At 35.7% G+C, this 6,000-nt stretch overlaps 1 long non-coding RNA gene across 2 annotated transcripts in view; it reads left to right on the top strand.

Annotated features, from left to right (window-relative positions):
• Positions 1–2,163: 2,163 nt before the first annotated feature.
• The window catches only part of LOC116421751, a 118,475-nt gene continuing 114,638 nt past the window's right edge, over positions 2,164–6,000 (top strand). For both annotated transcript variants that reach the window (XR_004232259.1, XR_004232258.1), the window contains exon 1: positions 2,164–2,248. This is a non-coding gene — a long non-coding RNA (uncharacterized LOC116421751). The remainder of the gene's footprint in view (positions 2,249–6,000) is intronic.

The raw sequence follows: 6,000 nt of genomic DNA, 5'->3' as shown, positions 1-6,000 counted from the left end.
TTCATGTAAGTATTTCCAGGTTTTTCTAAGAGCATCTTAAGAGTTCATAATTTATTATAGCACAGTAGTATGAAGAAATTTTTTGGTGAGTTTTTATATTTCTTTTCATATTTGGCCAATTCTGTTTTATAAGGTGTTACTTTCTTTAGTATTTTGTGTGTGTGTGTGTGTGTGTGTGTGTAATCTTTATCAAGCTTTTAATTGTCTTTTCATGATTTTCTTTCGTTGTTTTCATTTTTTATCTAATTTTTCCTCTACCATTTTTATTTGATTTAAAAAAAATATTTTTAAAGTTCTTCCAGTGATTCTTGTTAGGCTTGTATCCTATTCACAATTTTCTTTAAGGCTTTGTTTATGGATGTTTTACTTCATTGATTTCTTCTTAGTTTGTGTCTTGATTATTTTTGTCACTATAAAATTTTTTTATAGTCAGATTCTTTTTTTGTTGTTTGCTCATTTTTCCACTTTATTTCTTGATTTATAGCTTTATATTAATGTTGAGCCCTCTTCACATAATAGTAGGGACATGATCTTCCTCAAACATTAGAGTTTTTTGTACTAAATTTTTCATACCTAGTTTTAGGGATTTGGAAGTTTTTGGTTATTCCCAGGTGATATGATTTAGGGAGAGTATGGTCATTGCTTTCTTGGTCTGCTTTCTGATTTTTACCAGGAAGAACCTTTGCTTCCATGAGATTGATACTGTTCCTCATGGTCTCTCCTCCCTTGAGACTACAAATAATACTGTTTCTCAGATCCCTGATCTTTTGGGATCAAAATTGATACTACCCATCAAGACTTTTACTCCTTGACTGAAAAGTTTTCCTCTTTGCCTTTGAACTATGACCCAGAAGTAGGTATAGGCAGTGGAGTTTCTAAATAGCTGCCCCTCAGGCTTCCCACTTTTTGACTGAGAGTACTCTGCTCTGCTCTTGAATTATGACCAAGAAGTTGCTGTAGACAGTGAAGCTGTCAAACAGTATATGATCCTGCTAGCATTGGGGTATCCTGTAATCCTTCTGACCAGTTGTTAGATGCCCTTATTAATATTTCTGACTTGAGAGCTTCCAAAGCTGCTACTCCTGTTACTACTACCTAGTCCCACTTGGTGTTTCAGCCAAGTGGACTTTTGGTCATCTTATTTCCCTTGTCATATGTCTCTTTTTTTGACCTCCCAAGTTATCTTGGGCTAGAAAAATGTCTCACTCTAACCTGACACTTCAAAATTCCATTTGGGGTATTAATTTAAAGATATTTGGAGGGGAGTGTTGGAAGAGTTGGCTGAGTGCTTTTTTACTCCACCAAGTCTCCTTGATTGATTTGTAATAAACAATTTTAGATTGAAATACTATTTCTATGTATTTCCATCATATATGCCATAATTAGTAGAGCAAACTGGAGAAGAAATCCAGAAGGTCCAGGGTCATGGACTTGAGGTAGTAAAGGGGGTGACAATTGAGGCTGACAGAGGCAGCATGTTACAGCAAAAAGCTTGTTAGATGGATCAGAGGACTTGGTTTCAAGTCCTACCTCTGCTTTTTACTCAAGCTTTATGACTGTATTTCCTCATCTATAAAATGAAGAGGTTTGTTGAGAGTAGCTCTAATTCCAGCATTCTCTTAGTTAAGGTTTAACAATGAGGCAAAGTGACACTCAAAAATCACTAAAATAATAACAAAAGGTGGTTACTTTGCCTTAATAGGGTAAAAAAACACAACAAAGACATAGTGCCACTTATCTTTTTTGAAAATGTGTCTGAACATGAAGGCAGGATATGGTGAAGGACATGGTAACTTATGGTCTTCTGAAATCCACCAAGTCTAAAGGGACCCAGCCACTTGTGACTGGGATTTTTTATGCCTTTAGGTGACCAGAAATCTCCCATAGGGAAGTCAATGACAAACCTTAAGGATTAGGGAAGAAGAAAGGGCTTGGACCTTCCTCTGTTGTAGATAGGGCTGGAATAGGATGGGGTGGGAAGAAACTCCTTTTGGGAAATGCTAATCATATTAAAAGGTTGTGCTAGATGGACTCTAGGGTCTCTTCTAGTTCTAAATATATGATCTCATGACATCTGGGCTATAATTGCTAGGGCATTATAATGATAGAAACATATTGATGTCTTTAAATCTAAATGGAGCATTTTTTCTGCATGTTCACAGAGATTAAAATGAGAGGAAATGCGCTTAAATCAAAACAGAAGAAAATGTGGCAACATGAAAGAAAGAACTTTTGACCATCAATACAAGTAAGTGGAAAGGATTATTGGGTTGAAGGGAGAGATTATCATTAGATGTCACCAAAATGAAAATAGACACTCTTGTTTAAATATTAACTAACCTGAATATGGAGGTCTGAACAAATAATCTCTCTGATGATTCTCTTTCCAGTTTTAGGATTCCAAAGTAATTGTCTTTGATACAATGCCTTTCTTCAAGAAAATCAAAAATTTGATGTATACATCTTTATTCTGCACATTAAACACAAAGTAACCTTGTGGAATATAGGCTAGACTTGGCATCAGGAGACCTCCTAAGATACTTACTAGCAAAGTGACACACAAAGTGATCACTTACTTACTCAGAGCCCCATTTCTGTGCCTGGAAAATGGAGACTAATATTTATACTATTTCACAAAGTTGTTGGAATTAATGTTCTTGTTAAGCCTTAAGACATGACATCAATCAATCAATTAATAAACATTGATCAGACCTACTATGCTCCGGTCACCAAGGAAGCAAATACAAAATAAAAATTCTTACTAGAAAGGCATTCAAATTTTATATATGAGATGACATGACATAAAGAATTGTTCAGTCACTTTCAGTCCTGTGTGACTTTCATGACCCAATTTTGGGGTTTTCTTGGCAGAGATACTGGCATATTGGCCATTTCTTTCTCTGGGTCATTTATAGATGAGGAAAATGATGCAAACAGGATTAAGTGACTTGCCCAAGGTCACACAGATAATAAATATCTGATGGCAGATTTGAATTTATCAAAAGGAGTCTTTCTGACTCTGGGTCCAGTTCCATCCACTACACTACCTAGCTGCCATAACAAAGAATAGGATACTAAAATTGAAATCAGGAAGGATTCAAATCTTACTTTAGGCACTTAAGACCTTGGAACATCCCCTTAATTTATCTGTGCCTCACTTTCTTTGCCTATTATATGACGAGATTGGACTTAAAGGCTTCCAAGTTCCCTTCCAGTTCTAAATCTATCCTAATATGACACAAATGTTAGTATATCTTCAAGAAACAAAGGTACTAATGACTATCTTGTCTACATGAGGAAACTGAGGCACTTCATTATTCCTGAAGCTAGCTAGTAATAACTCATACTGCCTGTTTTTATAATCAGGGGCCAAATTTACATGATACATGTAAAGTAAGTAATAAACTGATTCAGTGTAGTTAGCCTACCCAGGTAATTCAGAATAATCTTCTCTATAGACACTGATTAGCCTGTTAGATAATAAATACAATTTTACTTCAATTGTTCTAAATATCATTTCCTAATCCCCCTCTGTGGATGTCATTTGGAATATAGCATAAATAGGAATTTTGAATTCTTTTTTACCTAGTTGTCCATAGCTTTCTTCTATGCCAACATAGAATCGTTGAACCATAGAATATCAGAGTTGGAAGGGAGCTTAAGACATCAACTAGTCAGAGCCCCTAATTATATAGAGGAGGAAAATGAAATCTTCTCCTGACACCCTTCTCTATATACATACTGTGTCCACATTGTACTAACAGTTTTGAAAAATGAAAATTCAACCATTTAACCAACTTATTTTTCTTACATATCAAATGATCTATTAAATGGATTTTTTCCATTGATACCAGATATTAATTGTGTAGACATTAACTAGAAGGTCTAAAGGTATCAGCCACATGAATTTTCCCCCCTATATCTTCCATTTCTAGGAGTATGAATTTCATGTTCTACTCTTAAGATTTATGAAAACCAATCTGGGCAATAAAGATGAAGAATAGAAATATTACACAAAGAAGGCCCAGACAGAAGCAGTAACCAGTATACATTATCCCTGACATGAGTGATTTGTTCCCAGGAGCTAAACTCTCCCTTTCTGACCATCCCACTCCATTTGTTTGGTTAATCTCCCCGAACTTGGGACCCTGGTAATTAACCCTTCAGCTGAGCTGTGCTCTTGTGTGTCTCCACCCCTTTGAGTTTCCAAGGAGACTCGAATCACTGAAATCTCTCTCCCTTTCTTCTGAGCTCTACAGGGACATTGGCTTTCCCACACTAGAGACAACTTCCTCAAATCAATTTACTTCTTCTCTGGTCTAAACCCCCATCCTAAAGGAATTCAACCCCAAGGAAAGTCCATATAAAGATGGCGTCTGATTTAATGAAAATGAAGCTATGTCTGTTCTATTAAAGGATGCTGCCATGTTGAGAAAAGGTCAACATGGCAATGGTGAAAATTCATTTTGTTTAATTGCTAAGAATTTAAGTTTCCACAGTTAAATGAGAAAGGCTTTTCAGAAATTTAGTCCTTTGGAAGAAGGATACAGAAACAAGGTCTTTAAAAAGGATATTAGGAAGAATCAGGCAAAGAGGGTAAGGTAAATCAAATACAAAGAATAAAGGTTAAGATATCCCAGATGAACACTCTCCATCCTTAGAGATTTCCTGGCCCCCTTCGTTTGATGTTTTCATCCTTAAAATCACTTTCTACGTATTTTGCATTGAATTATATATGTATACATGGTATAACAACTCCTTTCCCCACCCAATAGAATGTAAATGCTTTGAGGACAAGAAATTTTTTATTTTTGAGCTTATATCCCCCATACCTATCTTAATATCTATTTATTGAATTAATAATAGACAGTTTGAATAAAAAAATGAATAAAGCAGTTAGGTTAAGTCAGAAGGAAGAGGAAAACCCTATGAAGCCTGTGAGCCTAGTCAATGTTTCCCATTCCTTTCTACACCTGACAGCAGGTTTGACCAAGAGGCTATTTGGGGATTAGCACAGTTGTGAAGTTTAGAATGTTTTCTTCACTTTCTCAAATGGCTCCTTTCTTTGAATTTTTTTTCCTCCCTTATTTCCTTTCTGCTCCACCCCAACCTCCTTTTGAAACTGAATCCCAGACATGGGACATGATTGCATTGGATAGAAAAAAACCTTCCATTCCAGCTTTCATCATTGTTTTATAAGTATAGACATGTCTAGATAATAGCATCAATGAAAAAGATGTGAGGGTACAGTCTATGACTTGGAGCAAGGAGGCATCTTTTGTATATCTTCATCCTTTTTTCTACTTCCCCTCACGGTATTTTGTTCTCAAAATAAGGGAGATATCTATCATATCCAAGGGTAGAGAGATGAGACATTTTTCTTCTCACTAAAGATGAAGAAGATGACTCCTGCCTTTTCTCAGTGAAATGATCAGAAATGTTTTTCACAAAGGTTATGGAGGACCACTGTTATGGGAAAGGGGAATAAATTCCTGAAAAAGATGGTGATGACATGATCCAGATGCTAAGAACTAGGGAGAAAAATAGAGGTTGCAGACTATCCATTCACCAGAAGATAGGAACAAAAGAAACAGGTTATTTGAGACACAGACTTGGACCTTCACTGAAGTGAGGTGTTAGAACAGTCAGGAACAATTGCACTTTGAATGCAAATTGATTCCATAATTTTATCACCAGGGTCATGAATTCAAAGGAATTGGATTCCTAGGTTGCTTGGGAAGAATATGACACTCTTTTTGGGAATGTGGGTGATGTTATATTCATTGCTTTAATATTCATTTATACCCCAATTTAATCTTTACTATTTTAGTAAGGCTCCTTCCTTTGAACATGAATGGATAACAACTGACTATACAGATTTGCATTAAGAAGGAGAATTTATTAATTTTCTGACTGGGTGTGCACAGGTAAGCTTAGATGGGTTAGTTACCTTTGTAAAAGAAATTTTCTTCTATCTTTTGTTTTTATTTCACCCATGTT

Source organism: Sarcophilus harrisii, chromosome 2 (assembly GCF_902635505.1).
Source record: "Sarcophilus harrisii chromosome 2, mSarHar1.11, whole genome shotgun sequence".
Classification (NCBI taxonomy): Eukaryota; Metazoa; Chordata; class Mammalia; order Dasyuromorphia; family Dasyuridae; genus Sarcophilus; species Sarcophilus harrisii.
The sequence above is the reverse complement of the archived record's forward strand: the minus strand, read 5'-3'. Positions and strand labels throughout refer to the sequence as shown.